This window comes from Delphinus delphis, chromosome 15 (assembly GCF_949987515.2).
Source record: "Delphinus delphis chromosome 15, mDelDel1.2, whole genome shotgun sequence".
Classification (NCBI taxonomy): Eukaryota; Metazoa; Chordata; class Mammalia; order Artiodactyla; family Delphinidae; genus Delphinus; species Delphinus delphis.
The window spans coordinates 25,092,158-25,116,134 of NC_082697.1; the positions used below are offsets into that span (position 1 = coordinate 25,092,158).

The 23,977-nt window shown below is 38.8% G+C and overlaps 1 protein-coding gene across 4 annotated transcripts in view; it reads right to left on the reverse strand.

Annotated features, from left to right (window-relative positions):
* Nucleotides 1-23,977, reverse strand: part of CBFA2T2 (CBFA2/RUNX1 partner transcriptional co-repressor 2) — a 169,801-nt gene that overhangs the window by 65,057 nt on the left and 80,767 nt on the right. The window contains exon 1 of one of the 4 annotated variants that reach the window (XM_060031050.1): nt 3,817-3,825. The exons of the other annotated variants lie outside the window; for them this stretch is intronic. The gene's annotated coding sequence lies outside the window, so the exon portion shown is untranslated. Of the gene's footprint in view, nt 1-3,816; nt 3,826-23,977 lie in introns of those variants that run through there. 4 annotated transcript variants of the gene reach the window in all.

Here is a 23,977-nt window from a genome sequence, read left to right on the forward strand (position 1 = left end):
AAAGAGTATAGCTGATTTTTATGGAACTGTTCTTTTTGGTATACTAGTTTGGCTGTCCTAACGAAGTATCATAGACTAGGTGGCTTAAATAACAGAGATTTATTTTCTCACAATTTTGGAAGCTAGAAGTCTGAGGTGTTGTCAGGGTTGGTTTCTTCTGGAGCCTTTCTTGTTGAATTGTAAGTAGCTTTCTTCTCCCTGTGTCTTCACATGGTCTTCCCCTCTGAAGATATCTGTGTCCGAATTCTCTTTGTATAAGAACATCAGTCATATTGGATTAGGGCCAACCCTAATGACCTCATTTGAACTTGATTACCTCCTTAAAGACCTTACCTCCAAATTCATTCACATTCTGAAGTACTGAGGGGTAGGACTTCAACATATACATTTTTAGGGGACATAATTCAGCCCTATAATAGTGAAGGTGGGAAGGGATGAAAAAAAATACTTAGGTTAAGGAGGTTGAGCAGCTTTTCCTGAACCGAATTTTAGTATTCTCTCATTCATTCATTTGAAAATAGTTGAATATCTACAAGGTATTCTACTGCTGAGGATAGAGCTCAAGGAATAATTTTGAGGTTTTTAGCCTGAGCAACTGGAAGGATGGCGTTGCTATTTACTAAGATGAGGGAAAATGTGAAAGAAAGATGGGGGGTGGGGGGTATAGTTTGAGATCAGAACTAAGTTTGAAATATATAGTAGATATTCAAATGGGGATGCTGCATAGGCAGCTGGATATAAAAGTCTGAAATGAGGCCTGTGGTAGGAAAGTTGTCAACTGATGATACATAGATGCTATTTAAAGCCTGAAATTGGATATATTAGAGGAAGTGAGTATAGAGTAGAGGTTCAAGGAGTGCCTCTCACTGTTGTGGCCTCTCCCGTTGTGGAGCACAGGCTCCAGACGCGCAGGCTCAGCGGCCATGGCGCACGGGCCCAGCCGCTCCACGGCATGTGGGATCTTCCCGGACCGGGGCACGAACCCGTGTCCCCTGCATCGGCAGGTGGACTCTCAACCACTGCGCCACCAGGGGAGCCCAAGGAGTGATCTTTAAGTACTCTAATTTGGGGGATCACACAAGATAAAAAGAAACTAAAAAAGGAGACTGAAAACCAGCAGCACTATGTCAAGTCATTACATTATGCGTTATACCTTAAACTTATACAGAGCTGTATGTTGACTATATTTCAATAAAAATGAAAGGAATGACTTCCCTGGTGGTGCAGTGGTTAAGAATCTGCCTGCCAATGCAGGGGACACAGGTTCAAGCCCTGGACCGGGAAGATCCCACATGCCACGGAGCAACTAAGCCCGTGCCCCACAACTACTGAGCATGCACTCTAGAGCCCATGAGCCACAACTACTGAGTCTGAGAGCCACAACTACTGAAGCCCACGCACCTAGAGCCCATGCTCCGCAACAAGAGAAGCCACTGCAATGAGAAGCCCACGCACCGCAATGAAGAATAGTCCCGCTCACCGCAACTAGACAAAGCCGCGTGCAGCAACGAAGACCCAACACAGCTAAAAATAAATAAATAAATAATTTTTTAAAAGAGAAAAAAAGAAAGAAAATGAGCAGCTAGGGAAATTGGAAACAACCAGAATCCAAGTAAAGAGTATAATCTTCCAAACTATAGGCACTGTGAATTTCAAAATTAAATACAATTATTCATATAGGAATACATTCTAGCTGTTTAGGTTGTTATAGAGATTAGACCTATGATTAAGAAAATACCTCTCAATAAACAAGTGGAACCTTATCAAACTTACAAGCTTTTCCACAGCAAAAGAAACCATAAACAAAACAAAAAGACAACCTACAGAATGGGAAAAATATTTGCAAACAATGTGACTGACAAGGGATTAATTTCCAAAATATACAAACAGCTCATACAACTTGACAACAAAAAAACAAACAACCCAACAGAAAAATGGGCAGAAGACCTAAAGAGACATTCTCCAAAGAAGAAATACAGATGGCCAATAGGCACATGAAAAGATGCTCAACATTGCTAATTATTAGAGAAATGCAAATCAAAACTACGATGAGGTATCACCTCACACCAGTCAGAATGGCCATCATTAAGAAGTCTACAAATAACAAATGCTGGAGAGGGTGTGGAGAAAAGGGAACCCTCGCACACTGTTGGTGGGAATGTAAGTTGGTGCAGTCACTGTGGAGAACAGTATGGAGGTTCCTCAGAAAACTAAAAATAGAATTACCAAATAACCCAGCAATCCCACTCCTGGGCATATATCCAGACAAAACTATAATTCAAAAATACATGCACCCCTATGCCCATAGCAGCACTATTCACAATAGCCAAGACATGGAAACAATCTAAATGTCCACTGACAAATGAATGGATAAAGAAGATGTGGTACATATATACAATGGAATACTACTCAGCCATAAAAAAGAACCAAATAATGCCATTTGCTGCAACATGGATGCAACTACAGATTATCATACTAAGTGAAGAAAGTCAGAAAGAGAAAGACAAATACCATATGATACCACTTACATGTGGAATCTGAAATATGACACAAATGAACCTATCTATGAAACAGAAACAGAATCAGGGACATAGAGAATAAGACTGGTGGTGCCAAGCGGGAAGGGGTTGGGAGAGGGTTGGATTGGGAATTTGAGATTAGCAGATGCAAACTTGTATAGAATGGATAAACAATAAGGTCCTACTGTATAGCACAGGAAACTACAGTCAGTATCCTGTGATAAACCATAATGGAAAAGAATAAGAAAAAGAATGTATATATATATATGTATAACTGAGTCACTTTGCTGTACAGCAGTAATTACCACAACACTGTAATTCAACTATACTTCAATAACAAAATAAATTTAAAAAAAGAAAATACATTGCAAAACCAAATATTTTAAAACTTTGGCTTTGTCAAAGCATCAACAAGCAAGAATATAATTACAAAGAAGGTTAGAACAAATATATTATTTGTGGCAAAGGATACAAAAGCATTTTAGAGACTGCACACAACTCTCGCTCCAGAACTTAATTGGGACAAGTCAAGCACAATGGCTAAAGGCTTTAGGACAGATAAAACAGTTAATATATAATCTTGCTTCCTCTCCCAATTTAAGACTATCTCTTAGTTGAAACAGAATATATAGTAAAGATGAAAAGGCTAGTTTGCAGCAAAAGATAAGAAGAAAAGGGCAGTCTGACAAATGGACCAAATTCCAAACCAGCTGGAGATTTAAGTCCTTGAAGAGTCGAAGGCAGACTATTGTAGAAGACAGAAGTGGGCATGAAACTAGATGATTTGACTTTGAATCTTGATTGTTCTGCCAATTTATCAGCTTTGGGACCTTGCACAAGTCACTTCAGAGTCCTGCTTTCCTCATCTGTAACATGGGAGGAAGGGAGGTGTTGAAAGGCCAATAAAGTAACAGCTAAGAAAGTGCTCTGTTACACTATTCAAGTATCAGATATTATTAGAAATCTATCAGGAATGTATTAACAATCATTATACCACTATATGTTGAAAGTAAGTAAAGGGTCTCTTCCAATGCTAATGATTTTAATATTTAAAGATATGTTGTAATTGCCTGCCAACTTCAAAACTGTGTTGATAACCTTAATGCAAGTTAAAAGCAGCAGCAACACAGCTGACTTGATAATGTAAATAGGGAAAAGTGAAAAATGGATTGTTGCTCCCCAGCTCCAACAAATGTTTATTTGGAATAATATAGTTATCTATTCTAACTGCACACCATCTGTTTCAAGTCTCCACCAAGTTAATATTTCTCACATGAACAGAATGACTTAAAATTACATTTGATTAGGCCTTCCCTGGTGGCGCAGTGGTTGAGAGTCTGCCTGTCAATGCAGGGGACACGGGTTGTGCCCTGGTTCGGGAAGATCCCACATGCCGCGGAGCGGCTGGGCCCATGAGCTATGGCCACTGAGCCTGCGCGTCCGGAGCCTGTGTTCCGCAACGGGAGAGGCCACAACAGTGAGAGGCCCGCATACCGCAAAAAAAAAAAAAAAAAAAAAAAAAAAAAAAATTACATTTGATTAGCATCTTGCCTTGAGGTGAATGTTACCCCTACTACAATCTAAATCTCAACCTCTTAACATTGTGTGTCAATTACTGCCCTGCCCAAACACATGCAGCCAAAGTCAGGTAACTCGGAGAACTGAGACTGTCAGAGAACAAGCCAACTCCAGTCTTCTCAGTCACATAAAATCCTTCTTACATGTTTTTTTCTGGAGACAGGAAGAAATAATGAATTTCTCACGCAGCTAATTAATGGCTTTTCCAAGATTCAAACCCAGGTGTCTCTGGTTCCACCTGCTGATGCATCTGTGCTACAATTTCTCTGGGACACAGAATATTCTAGAACAATATACCAGTAAATCCTGACAGGTCAACTCTAAAATATATCACAATATATTACTTATCCCATCTCCACTGTTCTACTTTAGCTCAAGCCACGTCATCTCTCACCTCTACTACTGCAACTGCCTCCTAACCTTTTTCCTTCTGCTTTTGTCCCTTCCAATCCATTCTCCATGTAACAGCAAAGTGCTGATTTTTTTAGATCTTGTCACAGATCTATTTAAACTCTTCTAATGGCTTCCCACTGTTCTTACAATAAAATACAAACTCTACCTTGGCTTAAACGCAATGATCTACCCAGAAGTTCTCAAAGCATGTTCTGGAAACCCTTGGAGGTTCTAGAGGGTCAAAGCCATTATCATTATCATTATCATCATCATCATCATCATCATTATCATCATCATCACAGGTTATCTACTTTTTTTTTTTTTGCCTTTTTTATTCTTACTCCTTTATGAGTACACAGTGGCTTTTTCCAGTAACTACTTGATGAACGATACTATAAGAGACTTGATGCAGAAGCAGACATGAGAATCCAGTTATCTTCCATTAAGCCGGTCATTAAAGAGGCTTGCAAAACTATTGAACAGAGCCACTCTTCTATTGCTTTGAAAGATATTTTTCATAAAAATCTTATTTATATTAACATGTAATGGGATTATTTTAAGGGTATATTTTAAACATCTATTCTAATTTCTGATGGGAGTGTGTATCTTCCATAAAAAAAAAAATGTTCTTTGGGGATCCTTAACAATTTTTAGAGTGGAAAGAGATCCTGAAACCAAAGAATTCGAGAACTGCTGAGCTACCCCATGCCTGTTTGTCCAATTTCATGTCCTGTCCTGCCCTTGCTATGCATTAGTTAAGGTGACCTTCTTTCTACTTCTCAAGTGTCCTGAGAACTTCCACTTCAGTGCCTTAACTCAGGCTATTCCTTTGGCCTAGAATGGTTTCCCCCAAGTTGTTGAATGGCTTACTCCTTATCATTCAGATGTCAGCACAGATGTCCTAAGAGGGAGCTTCCCTAAGTTACTATTTACTCTCCCTACCAGATCATCCCATGACCATTATTTTCTTCATTGCACTTATTACCATTGCACCAATCAAGCAAGTATTTAGTCTGCTTGATTGATTCCATCTTTGGGGAAATAAAGGCCTTTTCTATTTCTTTACCATATCTCAAGTGCCTAGAGTAGGCAACACCAAATCACAATAATCAAAATTGACACAGCCCCCAAGCTTGGCTGGACTTGAATTATCTGGTCCTCTCACACCTCCCCATTTCCAGCGAGTCAGCCACAACCTTGTGACTTCTACCTCTTCACACCCATCTTCAACCCTCTCTCTACCATCAAGAGCCACTGCCTTAGATTAGTCTCTCATTTCTCTAACTGGACTCTCTCTGGGATTCAACCTATTCTCCACTTTCCTACCAGGTACCCATTTCATTAAGAATCCCCATTCTCTGTTGTATTTTGTTCCTCAGATTGGCCTTCGTGGTTCTCAGTCACTAAACTCTGATACTCACCAGCATTCATTCTCATGAACAGTTCTATATCCCTATCCCAATTAGGAGGTTCTCCTATAAGTCATGGTCATTCTGTCTCCATTTCCTCAAACTCCTTCCTCCTTCTCTAGATACATTAAAATCTTCCCCAATGGGCTTCCCTGGTGGCGCAGTGGTTGAGAGTCCGCCTGCTGAAGCAGGGGACATGGGTTCGTGCCCCGGTCCGGGAAGATCCCACATGCTGCGGAGCGGCTGGGCCCGTGAGCCATGGCCGCTGAGCCTGCACGTCCAGAGCCTGTGCTCCACAACTGGAGAGGCCACAACAGTGAGAGGCCCGCGTACCGCCAAAAAAAAAAAAAAAAAAAAAAACTTCCCCAATGCTTTTGTTCCCATTTGTTGGTCCTGTTTTCATCATCTGTCACCATGCCTAGGACACTACCAAGCAAGAGGAGTGGTTTCATAATAACTGTTAGTTGATGAAGGGTGGGGGACATAAAAGGTAATTATGCTATTTAGTTTTGTTGTGTTAGTAGCACAAGTATAAGCAAGTTATGCTTACTCTAATTCTAGGCCAGAGACTGTCCTATTAATCTTGAAAATTCATACCAGTTTACTTGACACGAGGGAGATAAAGCAAGTATGAAGATAGAGCTATATAACATCAGTATCACTTTAAAAAAAATCACTCCTCAAAAATACAAGTACTATTAATGTAACATCACATATAGTGAAGACAGTGTAATGTTATATTAAGTCATGAAAACATTAATTGTGTTAACTATAAAGAAGCTGAATGTCTATGTTTTTAATTTGCTGGGAAATATCACAGACTAATGCAGACAACAAATCTTTCATTCATATAACTCTCTTCTCCATAGGCCTTTCCATCCCAAAGATGCTATGTTTCTCCAGATTCATCCTCCCCAAAATATACACAGCTGTTACTCTTTCAGAATGAAAAATATTAAATTTTAAAAGCTGTCAACTTTTGCTACTTTAATTATATTTTATTAAGTAATAATACTTGTCCAATGCAAAGACATATGTGCCCAGTCCCATCTTTCAAATAGTAAGGTAACCACCAAGTTAACTGTAACTTTAAAAGTTTTTTTCTAAATCACATTACCATGCTCAGTTAACTTGGATGTACAAATATTTTTCTTTTCTGTACATATTTATTCTACAAACTTTAAAAAGCACTTTCCAATGCTAGGGCTCCACTTGGTTCCATGTCTCTTAATTTTTGAAAAATTGATTCATGTTCCCCCTGTCTAAAGACATCAGTTTCTGCCGTGGGGTAGACAACCACAAAAACTGCAGACCTAGGAGTACCAGGGATCAAAGATCAAGCTCTCTTCCAAGATGAGAAGCCCCTGGACAACCTCCCTGACTGGCTGACACCAAGCTTGGAACTTTGAGCGCTTTATAAACAAGGAAACAGACTTTTCAGGAGGAACTATTCTATCAAAGAGCTAGAAAAGTAGCAGAGCCTCAGTTTGAATCCTGATCTGTATGAATCCAGAGACCTTGTTTTTTCTATCACTATCATATTCCTACATCAGCAAATATAGCACCTGCCATTGCTGGATAACTAAGAAGTAGTTCTTGGCAATGGTCACTAACTGGTAATAGTTCTGTCTTCTGGAGTCTTACCCACTGTTAAATATTTGAAGAAAACTATCTCATCGTGACTAATCAAAACTAGTGCTCGTGCAAACCCACTAAACCTTATATTCCTGCTGCACACAGAGAAGCCAAGAAAGAATGGAGCTCTATGTGTTTGATTCAATCTGGTTTCTAACAGTTCACTCATTAAACCCTCTTTCTGAGTAAACAAGGACTTTAAAACAATAACAAAAAAAAACTAGCTGAGAGTTTGATGATTTCTTTTAACTACTTTCTGGAAGCTGTCTGTGGGCAAGACAATGGCATTACAGACATTTTTTGAGTTTATGAGCAGATGTGCTCCTGAGTCATGTCAAAATATGCACTAAATTTTAATTATTAGAGAAAGCCTCTGGTGAATCCATGTGTAAGGCAATGATTCCTTCTAAACATTATACAACTTAGCACAAATTCACATGTTTTCTAAGTGTAGATTTTTGCATAGGATTTCATAATATACAGCTGTACTGCCCAATGTGGTGGCCATTAGCCACATGTAGCTAATGAGCGCTAGAAATGTGGCTGATCTAGACTAAGATGGGCTGTAAATAAAACAATGCTTTGCAAGATTTAGTACTAAAAAAGCGATTGTAGGGAATTCCCTGGCGGTCCAGTGGTTAGACTCCATGCTTTCACCGCCGAGGGCCTCTGTTCAATCCCTGGTTGGGGGACTAAGATCCCACAAGCCATGTGGTGTGGCAAAAATAAATAAATTAAAAATTAAAAGTAAATGTAAAATATCTCAAGAGTTTTTATAATGACTGTATGTTAAAATGATCTTTTAGACATAGTATATTAACTTAAATATATCATTAAAAGTAATTTCATGTTTCTTTTTTTTTAATAAAGCCACAAGAAAATTTTACATACATGCCCCCTATTATAGGCCTAGGTGGCTTGCATTATATTTCATTTGGACAGCTCTGATGTAGAAATATGACACAGTAATAGAAAAAACACGGTGTCTGGCTTCAGACAGATCTGTATTCAAACTGAGGCTCTGCTACTTTTCTAACTCTTTAATAATAGTAATAGTTCCTCCTGAAAAGTTTGTTTCCTTGTTTATAAACTGCAGTCAATACTGTCCAACAGCTAGGGTTGCTGTTGACAAGCAAATGAAATAAAAACAGAAAAATCGAGGAGGAACCAAGATGGCGGAGTAGAAGGACATGTGCTCACTCCCTCTTGCAAGAACATCAGAATCACAACTAGCTGCTGGACAATCATCGACAGGAAGACACTAGAACTCACCAAAAAAGATACCCCACATCCAAAGACAAAGGAGAAGCCACAGTGAGACGGCAGAAGGGGTGCAATCACAGTAAAATCAAATCCCATAACTGCTGGGTGGGTGACTCACAGACTGGAGAACACTTATACCACAGAGGTCCACCCACTGGAGTGAAGGTTCTGAGCCCCACGTCAGGCTTCCCAACCTGGGGGTCCGGCAACGGGAGGAGGAATTCCTAGAGAATCAGACTTTGCAGGCTAGTGGGATTTGATTGCAGGACTTTGACAGGACTGGGGGAAACAGAGACTCCATTCTTGGAGGGCACACACAAAGTAGTGTGCACATCGGGACCCAGGGGAAGGAGCACTGACCCTAGGGGAGACTGAACCAGACCTACCTGCTAGTGTTGGAGGGTCTCCTGCAGAGGCAGGGTGTGGCTCTGTTTCACCCTGGGGACAAGGACAATGGCAGCAAAAGTCCTGGGAAGTACTCCTTGGCGTGAGTCCCCCCCTCCCCGAGTCTGTCATTTGCCCCACCAAAGAGCCCAGGTAGGCTCCAGTGTTGGGTTGCCTCGGGCCAAACAACCAACATGGAGGGAACCCAGCCGCACCCATCAACAGCCAAGTGGATTAAAGTTTTACTGAGCTCTGCCCACCAGAGCAACACCCAGCTCTACCCACCACCATTCTCTCCCATCAGGAAACTTGCACAAGCCTCTTAGATAGCCTCATCCATCAGAGGGCAGACAGCAGAAGCAAGAAGAACTACAATCCTGCAGCCTGTGGAACAAAAACCACATTCACAGAAAGATAAACTAGATGAAAAGGCAGAGGGCTATATACCAGATGAAGGAACAAGATTACACCCCAGAAAAACAACTAAATGAAGTGGAGATAGGCAATATTGCAGAAAAAGAATTCCAGAAAAAGAAGAATGATAGTGAAGATGATCCAGGACCTCGGAAAAAGAATGGAGGCAAAGATCGAGAAGATGCAAGAAATGTTTAACAAAGACCTAGAAGAAATAAAGAACAAACAAACAGAGATGAATAATACAATAATTGAAATGAAAACTAAACTAGAAGGAATCAATAGCAGAATAACTGAGGCAGAAGAACAGATAAGTGACCTGGAAGACAGAATGGTGGAATTCACTGCTGTGGAACAGAATAAAGAAAACAGAATGAAAAGAAATGAAGACAGCCTAAGAGACCTCTGGGACAACATTAAACGCAACAACATTCGCGTTATAGGGGTCCCAGAAGGAGAAGAGAGAGAGAAAGGACCAGAGAAAATATTTGAAGAGATTATAGTCGAAAACTTCCCTAACATGGGAAAGGAAATAGCCACCCAAGTCCAGGAAGCGCAGAGAGTACCATACAGGATAAACCCAAGGAGAAACACACCAAGAAACATAGTAATCAAATTGACAAAAATTAAAGACAAAGAAAAATTACTGAAAGCAGCAAGGGAAAAACAACAAATAACGTACAAGGAAACTCCCATAAGGGTAACAGCTGATTTCTCAGCAGAAACTCTACAAGCCAGAAGAGAGTGGCAAGATATACTTAAAGTGATGAAAGGGAAGAACCTACAACCAAGAGTACTGTACCTGGCAAGGATCTCATTCAGATTCGATGGAGAAATCAAAAGCTTTACAGACAAGCATAAGCTAAGAGAACTCAGCACCACCAAACCAACTCTACAACGAATGCTAAAGGAACTTCTCTAAGTGGGAAAAACAAGAAAAGAAAAGGACCTACAAAAAAAACCCCAAAACAATTAAGAAAATGGTCACAGGAACATACATATTGACAATTACCTCAAACGTGAATAGATTAAATGCTCAAAAGACACAGGCTTGCTGAATGGATACAAAAACAAGACCCATACATATTCTCTCTACAAGAGACCCACCTGAGACCTAGGGACACATACAGACTGAGAGTGAAGGGATGGAAAAAGGTATTCCATGCAAATGGAAATCAAAAGAAAGCTGGAGTAGCAATACTCATATTAATAAAGCACACTTTAAAATAAAGAATGTTACAAGAGACAAGGAAGGACACTACATAATGATCAAGGGATCAATCCAAGAAGAAGATATAACAATTATAAATATATATGCACCCACACAGGAGCACCTCAATACATAAGGCAACTGCTAACAGCTATAAAAGAGGAAATTGACAGTAACACAATAATAGTGGGGGACTTTAACAACCTCACTTACACCAATGGACAGATCATCCAAAATGAAAATAAGTAAGGAAACAGAAGCTTTAAATAACACAATAGAACAGACAGATTTAATTGATATTTATAGGACATTCCATCCAAAACCAGCAGATTACACTTTCTTCTCAAGTGTGCACAGAACATTCTCCAGGACAGATCACATCTTGGGTCACAAATATAGCCTCAGTAAATTTAAGAAAATTGAAATCATATCCAGCATCTTTTCTGACCACAATGCTATGAGATTAGAAATGAATTACAGGTAAAAAAATGTAAAAAACACAAACACACAGAGGCTAAACGATACGTTACTAAATACCCAAGAGATCATTGAATAAATCAAAGAGGAAATCAAAAAATACCTAGAGACAAATGACAATGAAAACACGACGATCCAAAACCTATGGGATGCAGCAAAAGTAGTTCTAAGAGGGAAGTTTATAGCTACACAAGCCTACCTCAAGAAACAAGAAAAATCTCAAATAAACAATCTAACCTTACACCTAAAGGAACTAGAGGAAGAAGAACAAACAAAACCCAAAGTTAGCAGAAGTAAAGAAATCATAAAGATCAGAGCAGAAATAAATGAAATAGAAACAAAGAAAACAATAGCAAAGATCAATAAAACTAAAAGCTGGTTCTTTGAGAAGAAAAACAAAATTGATAAACCATTAGCCTGACTCATCAAGAAAAAGAGGGAGAGGACTGAAATCAATAAAATTAGAAATGAAAAAGGAGCAGTTACAACAGACACTGCAGAAATACAAAGCATCCTAAGAGACTACTACAAGCAACTCTATGCCAATAAAATGGACAACCTGGAAGAAACGGACAAATTCTTAGAAAGGTATAACCTTTCAAGACTGAACCAGGGGGGCTTCCCTGGTGGCACAGTGGTTGAGAGTCAGGCTGCGAATGCAGGGGACACAGGTTCGAGCCCTGGTCTGGGAGGATCCCACGTGCCGCAGAGCAACTAGGCCTGTGAGCCACAATTACGGAGCCTGCGCGTCTGGAGCCTGTGCTCCGCAACGAGAGGCCGCGATAGTGGGAAGCCTGCGCACCACGATGAGGAGTGGCCCCTGCTTGCCACAACTAGAGAACGCCCTCGCACAGAAACGAAGACCCAACACAGCCATAAATAAATAAAAATAAATAAATAAAAATTTAAAAAAAGACTGAACCAGGAAGAAACAGAAAATATGAACAGACCAATCACAAGTAATGAAATTGAAACTGTGATTAAAAATCTTCCAACAAACAAAAGTCCAGGACCAGATGGCTTCACAGGTGAATTGTATCAAACATTTAGAGAAGAGCTAACACTCATCCTTCTCAAACTCTTCCTACAAATTGCAGAGGAAGGAACACTCCCAAACTCATTCTATGAGGCCACCATCACCCTGATACTAAAACCAGACAAAGATACTACAAAAAAATGAAAATTACAGACCAATATCACTGATGAATATAGACGCAAATATCCTCAACAAAATACTAGCAAACAGAATCCAACAACACATTAAAAGGATCATACACCACGATCAAGTGGGATTTATCCCAGGGATGCAAGGATTCTTCAATATACACAAATCAATCAATGTGATACACCATATTAACAAATTGAAGAATAAAAACCAAATGATCAAAAAAAAAAAAAAAACCAAATGATCATCTCAATAGATGCAGAAGAAGCTTTTGACAAAATTCAACACCATTTAAGATAAAAACTCTCCAGAAAGTGGGCATGGAGGGAACTTACCTCAATATAATAAAGGCCATATATGACAAACCCACAGCAAACATCATTCTCAATGGTAAAAAACTGAAAGCATTTCCTCTAAGATCAGGAACAAGACAACAATGTCCACTCTCACCACTATTATTCAAAATAGTTTTGCAAGTTGTAGCCACAGCAATCAGAGAAGGAAAATAAATAAAAGGAATACAAATTGGAAAAGAAGAAGTAAAACTGTCACTGTTTGCAGAAGACATGATACTATACATAGAGAATCCTAAAAATGCCACCAGAAAACTACTAGAGCTAATCAATGAATTTGGTGAAGTTGCAGGATACAAAATTAATGCACAGAAATCTCTTGCATTCCTATACACTAATGATGAAAAATCTGAAAGAGAAATTATGGATACACTCCCATTTACCATTGCAACAAAAAGAATAAAATACCTAGGAATTAACCTACCTAGGGAGACAAAAGACCTGTATGCAGAAAACTATAAGACACTTATGAAAGAAATTAAAGATGATATCAACACATGGAGAGATATATCATGCTCTTGGATTGGAAGAATCAATATTGTGAAAATGACTATACTACTCAAAGCAATCTACAGATTCAATGCAATCCCTATCAAATTACCAATGAAAATTTTTTATGGAACTAGAACAAATCATCTTAAAATTTCTATGGAGATATGAAAGACCCCAAATAGCCAAAGCAGTCTTGAGGGAAAAAAACGGAGCTGGAGGAGTCAGACTCCCTGACTTCAGACTATACTACAAAGCTACAGTAATCAGGACAATATGGTACTGGCACAAAAAAAGAAACAGATCAATGGAACAAGATAAAAGCCCAGAGATAAATCCAGGCATCTATGGTCAACTAATCTATGACAAAGGAGGTAAGGATATACAATGGAGAAAAGACAGTCTCTTCAATAAGTGGTGCTGGGAAAACTGGACAACTACATGTAAAAGAATGGAATTAGAACACTCCCTAACACCATACACAAAAATAAACTCAAAATGGATTAGAGACCTAAATGTAAGACCCGGACACTATAAAACTCTTAGAGGAAAACACAGGAAGAACACTCTTTGACATAAATCACAGCAAGATCCTTTTGATCCACCTCCTAGAGTAATGGAAATGAAAACAAAAATAAACAAATGGGACCTAATGAAACTTCAAAGCTTTTGCACAGCAAAGGAAACCATAAACAAGACGAAAAGACAACCCTCAGAATGGGAGAAAAAATTTGCAAACGAATCAACGGCCAAAGGATTAATCTCCAAAATATATAAACAGCTCATGCAGCTCAATATTAAAGAAACAAACAACCCGATCCAATAATGGGCAGAAGACCTAAATAGACATTTCTCCAAAGAAAACATACAGATGGCCAAGAGGCACATGAAAAGCTGCTCAACATCACTAATTAGTAGAGAAATGCAAATCAAAACTACAGTGAGGTATCACCTCACACCAGTTAGAATGGGCATCATCAGAAAATCTACAAACAACAAATGCTGGAGAGGGTGTGGAGAAAAGGGAACCCTCTTGCACTGTTGGTGGGAATGTAAATTGATACAGCCACTATGGAGAACAGTATGGAGGTTCCTAAAAAAAGTAAAAATAGAATTACCATATGACCTAGCAATCCCACTACTGGGCATATACCCCGAGAAAACCATAATTCAAAAAGACACATGCACCCCAATGTTCACTGCAGCACTATTTACAATAGCCAGGTCATGGAAGCAACCTAAATGCCCATCGACAGATGAATGGATAAAGAAGTTGTGGTACATGTATACAATGGTATATTCCTCAGCCATAACAAGGAACGAAATTGAGTCATTTGTTGAGATGTGGATGGATCTAGAGACTGTCATACAGACTGAAGTAAGTCAGAAAGAGAAAAGCAAATATCGTATATTAACGCATGTATGTGGAACCTAGAAAAATGGTACAGATGAACTGGTTTGCAGGGCAGAAGTTGAGACACAGATGTAGAGAACAAACATATGGGCACCAAGCGGGGATAACCATCGTGGGGTGGGGATGGTGGTGTGCTGAATTGGGCGACTAGGATTGACATGTATACACTGATGTGTATAAAACTGATGACTAATAACCTGCAGTATAAAAAAACAAACAAACAAAAACAACTATTGATAAACTTTCTTTGGGTTATTTGTATTGAAATATGTTAATATAAATGTTTCAGACATTACATGAAATTTCTAAAAATCTTATATGTTCTGGTGTAATGTTATAAGTCATAATTCTAGTTATCACTTTAAAATGTATATCTCAGAAGTAACTAAAAACAAAAAGAAAAAAAAAGAAAAATCTAGCATAAACCCCATGCCACAGAGACAAATTTATTTCAAGAGAAATCTGGACAACAATGACCTCACAGTGTTTCGGCTGACCAGTTAAGGGTAGGACAGTGTTGGGAATTCCCTGGTTTGATCCCTGGTGTGGGGACTAGGATCTCACATGCCATGCAGTGGTGCAGCCACACACAAAAAAAACAATGGTAGGATGGTTTTGGTTTATTGTTCCCTTTCAGAAGGTAAGTTCAAAATAAAGAGAATTCATGTAAGTGATCATTTTCCGGGCTTACATCTTTGAAAACTGTAATAAGATGCATATGTAAACAAGATGCTTCATTATGATGCATTTGGCAGAAGTGGTATCAGACTAATAGCCTCACAACAGATAAAGACTAAATGAGGTGTTTCTTCAGCCTCCTTGTGCTCTTTGTGCCTGGGCATTCGATTCTAACCCTGGCTCTATATTAGATTCATTCATTTGTGCATCTCTCACAGCCCCAAACTGTCCTCTGTTCTTCTTCGCTATCTTTAAGTTTTCAGCTCTAATTAAAGCCATACATTTAGTATTTACACTCTTGAAGTTTTTATCAACCACAAACTTGCTTCTTATTTGTTTTTTTGTGTGTGTTTTTTTTTCCGCGGTACGCGGGCCTCTCACTGTTGTGGCCTCTCCCATTGCGGAGCACAGGCTCCAGACGCGCAGGCTCAGTGGCCATGGCTCACGGGCCCAGCCGCTCCGCGGCATATGGGATCTTCCCAGACCGGGGCACGAACCCGTGTCCCCTGCATCGGCAGGTGGACTCTCCACCATTGCATCACCAGGGAAGCCCTCTTATTTGTTTTTATTAGAAATAGGCCTTCAGTTTAATCAAACACTTTTTTATGAGGGGAAGGGACCTATTTATAGAAATGGGGTTTTTTTTCCTCCTTTAAGTGCCTTAATGTTGAACCATACCTGCATTATGGAATCACTTGCTTGATTAGGGTGTACTGTATTACTCTTAAATACAGTTTTATTCTTTATAATAAACCAAGGAATAAAGAAAAAGATAATGCACTATAAGTCCTTCAAAGAGGCCAGAAATAAAGGAGCAAGAAAGAAATATGAACTGAATGGCAATGGTAATTTTTAAAAATATATGTATATTTGTTTATTCACAACTAAATTTCCATTGAAATTACTGACAATACTTCAAAATGTTCATTTTCTCTTCTATAACTTCATCATTTTAATTAACATAGGCAAAGCTAAAACACAGACCAAAAATGCATATTTTACATTAAAATACCAACAAGAGTTGTGTCTATATGTCTACACTGAATTATAAGTTTCAATCTTCCCTTTCAATGGGAAGACTGAATCATTCACTCTAAATTCCTAACTTCATCACTATCAAAATTTCTAATGTAATTTAAACTATGTGAATGAAACAATGTTTGGAACAAATAGTCCAGATGTGAGCATCTGCCTCTCATTTGCCTTGGGACAGAAATGTTGACTTAAGATTAATGGCTTTAAATGCCAAAACAGCCAAGACATAACAAGTTAAAATGAAATACATGTAAAATAATTCAACTTTTGGTCTTGGAAACATGTAAGATGTTTTCTATACAGGTCCACTTAAGAGAATGTAATTAAAACTAATTTCAATCAACAAAGGCAAGGAGTATTAATTACAGTTTACTAGTGAAGTTTAGATTTAGGTACAGACAATTCTAGGAGAGTCTACTATATACTTTTAGGAAGCTAGCAATCAAGTACATAGCTTCCAAACTAAGATAATCCTGAATTTCTGTGTCCTAATTATGAACCTTCTAAGGAAAAGAAAAATTAAGAGTCAAAATACATACCTGTGGGGACAGGACTCTTTCCTGATTCAGAGCTGCTTTTCTATTTTTCCCTCTCTATGTGAGTCCCTATGTCAAAGTACTTTTGATTTTAGAAACTCTTGACCATGAAGGATCTTAAGATTTTATCTATTTTGAATTCATGCCCAATGTAAGAATCTGCTATAAGATATGAATGACTTTCATGAATCCAGTCTCTTCTTAAAACCTTCAGAGAAAGATATAATGAGTAGGTTCCATTACTTGGCAAAGAACCAACATCATTAGGAACCTTAGTTTACTCATCTTTAAAATAAGGGATAAAAATAATAATAATTAATTGCAATATTGATAGGATTACATGAGCATATACTGGCAGCCCTGTTGTACAATGTCAAGTGCCATCCCATTAATCAGTAGCTACCTTTTTAGGGAAGTGGGGCAAATAATCCAATAGAGACTGATATGCAAAGAAGGACAAAAGAATTAAATCTATATTTCAATAATTAACCATGAAGAGTAATCATGCTTTTCTTCTACTGTTAAGCTTTTCTTCTAAAGTTAACTTTCAATTTGCCACAGCCAAGGTTTTAATATCAATTTCTCCACATTTCCTCAGCCAGTCCCCCATCACTCTGACAAAAGCATAATAAAATGGGATAGTGAATTTTGGGAGAAAATACTGATGCATTTCCAGTTCAAACTGTAAGGCTATCTGGACTATCTGTATGCTTGTTACCTTCCATTAGTTCCAGTATCTGATTATTAATGTACTGGGAAGAAAAAGTACAGAAATAAACATATTTCAAAGTACCAACATTCAGTTAGTGGGGTTAAAAAATGATTTCTCTGCCAGAAAAACGTTATACCGTTTGACTGTGTGACCTCACTCCTGGGAATTTGTTCTTAAGAAAATAACTCAAGGGAAAAAGAAATTTATGCCACAGAGGAATGGTTAATTAAATGGTGGAACTGCATGTCAATGTGAACTGTGAAGGCATTAAAAATTATAATTATGAAGATCATTCAACACTTGGGAAACGCATACAATACAAAACTGTTGGGAGGGGAGAGCCTCCTACAAAAATTATATATGCAGTATGATTACAATTATTTATAAAAAAATTGATACACATGGTCACAGTATGTAAAGGAACATAAAAATGAAACAGAAGATATGGTGGAGCTAGCAGGTAAATGCCAATTTCCTTGAATTCTTTTGGAACATTGCTTATAAAATATTTTCATTTGCTCTCTCACTAGATCTTCTTTTCTACAGAAGAATTATAAGACACCCACTGGGCTGCCAAGCATTCCTAACATGTTAAGTCTTCCTTTACACACAAGCAGTATGATCTAGTTACAGTGACCTCATTTTTGAAACCAAAATTTTGACAAATAGGGTCAGGGAACAATGGGACAGATTATTTGAAATAGCATGACAGAAAAACCAAGATTGGAAAGTCAGAAGCCCTAGATCCCAGTCCTTCTACACCTGAGCAGCATAGATGGGTAAAAATATGTTCTTAGGGACTTCCCTGGCGATCCAGTGGTTAAGACTCCATGTTTCCACTGCAGGGGGCGGGGATTCGATCCCTGGTCAGGGAACTAAGATTCTGCATGCCGAGGGTTGCGGCTACAGAAAAAAAAAAAAAAGTTCTTAATTTAGACTGACTGCCCTAGGTTATAATTCCAGTAATTTGGTTGTATGACCAAAAGCATGTCAGTTAACCTGTCAAAACCACATTGTGAGTTTACAGGATATCATTTTTTGGTATACAGTAAATGCTTAAACAAATAAACACACATAAAACAGTGGTTCACTGTCTATGTAAAATAGGCAATTAAGTCTGCCCCTCTTTCCAACCTGTTCTGTCATCAGGAAATGAAGTTAATAATCCTGTGCTAAACTACAAACCATTTTACAAAACATACCAACATCATCATCATCAATATCATCCACTATTGTTACTAACGCTACTACTCCTACCAAGAAGCCAGCTGAAGAAGCTGGCTACAGTTTACCTAATGGGCTGGGGAGAAATCTTCTAATGCAAAAACAACACTTAAACCCCAGTGATGCCGACCTCCCCCACCAAAAAAAAACAATGACAAAGACTAGAGTATACAATCAAGAAGAGAAAATAGAGAGCGAGTCCATAACTAAATGCATGGTACAGTTGGGATAAGAGGGGGTACAGGAAAGTGTTTACAGCATTTTGAGACAGTTGTCCTCTGGGGGTGGAAATGAATGCATGCTACAGTAGAACTCCCTGCAGAAAGAATACATCTGATGAAATGGTTTCAAAATGCATTGCTGATAGAGACTTGGTCACCACCTAAATCCCAACAAGGTAACTTAGGGCTTAAATATATCCAACCAATATCACTCTATGACTTATTATTTAAATTCAACAAATAATTCATTCTCAACTGTATATAATTTTATCCTTTTTAGAAACAAGGTGGGACTTCCACGGTGGTCCAGGGTCCAATGAAGGGGATGTGGGTTCAATCCCTGGTCAGGGAAATAAGATCCCACATGCCGCGGGGATCTGAGCCCGCAAGCTCTGGAGAAGCATGCCACAACTAGAGAAGCCTGCACGCCGCAACAAAGAAGAACCTGTGCGCCGCAATGAAGACCCAGCACAGCTGAAAATAAAAAAAGGAAACAAGGTGATTTTTTAAAATTTACTATGATTTACTAAATATAAAATACGAAGACATCATACTCAACTCAAAAAGAAAGAAGAAACACCCTAAAACCTCCTAAAACCAAATATTACATTCAAAATATTGGTTCATAAAAATAGTTACCTCTCCCCAAATAAGGTTTACAAAATTAGCTAAAGAACTTAAACTAGAAAAGCCATATAGGCAGTCTGTCCAAAGAAAATGAGACCCAGACAAGACTGTGGGACTTGGGCTCCAGCCCTGGGAAAAGCCCAATACCATGTGGCTACAACAACTTTACCGTAGTAACTAAACTGAAACAACTGATTTCTCAAATTAGTACAATAGTGTTCTTGTATAAAGGACTGGTAAATGGCAACACAATTTAATGGAAATATTGATATGTGATGAAAACAATACACATTCTGAGTATACTTCTCTATTGAAATAATGACAACACAGAAAAGGCCTTGATATAATGTAAAGGAAAAGAGCAGGATATATATTCATGGAAGTAATATATAAAAAGTATACCCAGGGCTTCCCTGGTAGCGCAGTGGTTGAGAGTCCGCCTGCCAATGCAGGGGACACGGGTTCGTGCCCCGGTCCAGGAATATCCCACATACTGCGGAGCGGCTAGGCCCGTGAGCCATGGCCGCTGAGCCTGCGCATCCGGAGCCTGTGCTCCGCAACGGGAGAGGCCCCAACAGTGAGAGGCCCGCGTACCGCAAACCAACAAACAAACAAACAAACAAAAAGTATACACAGGGGCTTCCCTGGTGGCGAAGTGGTTAAGAATCCGCCTGTCAATGCAGGGGACATGGGTTCGAGCCCTGGTCCGGGAAGATCCCACATGCCACAGAGCAAATAAGCCCGTGAGCCACAACTACTGAAGTCCACGTGCTACAACTACTGAAGCCCGTGCGTCTAGAGCCCGTTCTCCTCAACAACAGAAGCCACTGCAATGAGAAGCCTGAGCACCTCAATGAAGAGTAGCCCCTGCTCGCCGCAACTAGAGAAAGCTCACGCCCGGCAACGAAGACCCAACACAGCCCCAACACAGCCAAAAATAAATAAATTAAAGTTTTTAAAAAGTATACACAATTGTAGGCAAAAACTGGAAGAAAATGTGGAAAAAACCGAAGTTGTTTTTAGTAAAAGGTAGTGCTGCCATTCGTAAAGCAAGAAGTTACCATGATGATTCATCTTACCAATCATCGCTAAAAGGCTAGCATGACCCAAGCACTGGACTAAGTGCTTGGAATACAAAAATAAAGCTGTCTAGTGGTGGGGCAGGAATAAAGACACAGACGTGGAGAATGGACTTGAGGACACGGGGAGGGGGAAGGGTAAGCTGGGACGAAGTGAGTGAGCAGCACTGACATATATACACTACCAAATGTAAAATGGATAGCTAGTGGGAAGGTGCTGCATAGCATAGGGAGATCAGCTCGGTGCTTTGTGACAACCTAGAGGGGTGCGATAGGGAGGATGGGAGGGAGGTTCAAGAGGGAGGGGTTACGGGGATATATGTACACATATAGCTGATTCACTTTGTTATACAGCAGAAATAACATATTGTAAAGCAATTACACTCCAATAAAGATATTAAAAAAAATAAATAAAGCTGCAATTCTAACCCTCAAGGAGTCCATGGTGTAGCTGGGTGATGAGAGTTAAAGGAGGGAACCTCAAGTAGAGACGCCATGGGGACACACACAAAACTGAAGATTTAGCTGAATCTTATAAAAACAATCAAATCATATTGTACTATCAGCTTAAGATCCTGTTTTGGCTCACAGTTACCACTGACAATCAGCTAAAAATGAAGACTCCTGTCCACCAAATGAAGAGTATATCCACATACACTAATGCTTCTGCAACCAAATCCAGGGATGTCCACACAGATCACAAATTATAAGTGTCTCCTCTAGAGACTTCATTCAGCCTACCTGCCTAACATACATCGTAGTTCAATGGCTTGAAAATTTAAAGGCTAACTTTTCCTTCTGTGTTTGAGAACAGGGAACAGATGGCCCACACAGCATAAACTCTCCCAAGAACTAATTTTTACCAATCACATGTGGTTAAAACCCAGATTTATACCTACAGATTAGTAAGCAAAAGAAACCCTCATAGTGACTTGACAATTACTCAGTGTGACAGCTGTTTGTACCACTACCAAATGTGAGTTTTAAAACATAGGCTAACACCTCTGGTTCCTCTGGATTAAAACAAAACAAAAACCAAAATTAAAAAAACAAAGAACCTGAGATACAATACCAATCATAGTATAAAACAAGTCTTTGTAAAAAAGAATTTAGAAGGTGAATAATACTAAGAAACTACATAATGGACAAAGAAAACCATAGACAGATACCCACTCATTCCAATGTTCATGCTGTATACCTTGGCTTCAGGACATATTTTCATTAAAAAATAAAAGCAGGGCTTCCCTGGTGGCGCAGTGGTTAAGAATCCACCTGTCAATGCAAGGGACATGGGTTCAAGCCCCGGTTCCTGGTCCAGGAAGATCCCACATGCTGCGGAGCAACTAAGCCCTGCGCCACAACTACTGAGCCTGTGCTCTAGAGCCCACGAACCACAACTACTGAGCACGTGTGCCACAACTACTGAGCCCGTGTGCCACAACTACTGAAGCCCACGCACCTAGAGCCCATGCTCCCAACAAGAGGGGCCGCCGCAACGAGAAGCCTGCGCACCACAACAAAGAGTAGCCCCCGCTCACCGCAACCAGAGAAAAGCCCGCATGCAGCAATGAAGACCCAACGCAGCCAAAAATAAGAAAATAAAATAAAATAAATAACTTTATTAATGAATAAATAAACCCCCAAAACTGCAATGTTATGTGTACGCTGGAGATAAGTTCTACCCAAATGGCAAAAAATATCACTTCCTTGGGTGATATTTTTGATGCTTCTATCAGCTGCTGCATAATAAAGAACATCAACAAAACTTTTGTTGTGTTCACATCACAAGGCCCCAAATGCATAATTTGTTTATTTTTTCAGAAGAGGCCAGTCTCTGCCTCTTGTACAGTAAGCCCCTTGAAAGTTGGGGCCCGTGACTGTCTCAATAACTGCTATATTCCCAGTGCCAAGTCCAGTACACACCTGCTTCTTATTTAATTTTTTAAAATTTGTTTAAGTCAACTCTTAGGCATTTCTTAGTGGGTTATACAGAATGATCGAATTTTCCTAATAATGCGACTATTAAGTTAAAAAACAATCTGGATGGGAAATTAGAACCAGAACTTTTCAACTCTGATTTAAATCCAAATAAAACTACCAAATGTAAGGTAGATAGCTAGTGGGAAGCCCCCGCATAGCACAGGGAGATCAGCTCAGTGCTTTGTGACCACCTAGAGGGGTGGGATAAGGAGAGGGAAGAGATATGGGAACATATGTATATGTATAGCTGATTCACTTTGTTATAAAGCAGAAACTAACACACCATTGTAAAGCAATTATACTCCAATAAAGATGTTAAAAAAACTAAAAACAATAAATAAATCCAAATAAAAACAAAGTAAATGTTAGCTTTGCTTGTTAATGGGAGATAACCCAAAGCACTCTTCTATTTTAAAATAATTTGTTCCATGTCTTTATATTTTAAACACAGAAGAGATTATACTGTGCAATAGCATTCATTACTCTGCAACTTTTTGTTGCAACTACATAAAAAGTATATTCTCAATTTTGTAAAAGTTTTAGAAATTCAAGAATATCTCTGCATTAAAAAAAACAAAAAGAAAAAAAAAAAAAAAAAAAAAAAAAACAAAAAGACAAAAGGGACCGTCACTAAGAAGTTATTTACATGATATGTTAAGGATACAGAATAGTCAAAACCACCTCAAAAAAGAACGAGGTTAAAGGACAAACTACTCAAAGGCAAGTGGTTGTTAGTAAAGGTGCCAAACCAATTCAGTGGGGAAAGAAAAACCGTTTTAAGAAATATCACTGGAACTTGATACCTGAGTAGAAAAAAACCAATCTCAATCCTATGTCAGTCCATCAAAAACCATGAGCTCAAAACGGATCATGGACTAACACCCAGGATCACAAAGTTCCTAGAAAATGAACGGGAGAATAACTTCATATCTTTATGGTAAGCAAAGAATCCTTGGGCAGGTCACAAAAAAAGTAGAAAAAAATTTTAAATTGATAAATTAGACTTTATGAAATCAAGGTTTTCTGTTCATCAAAAGACACCATTAAGATAATAGACGGGCCACACATAAGAAAAATTATTCAATGCTCATGTATCTAACAAGGGACTCACATCTAGAATGAACGTAGAATACTGACAAATCAACAATAAAAACACAAATAACCTACCTTTTGACAATGAGA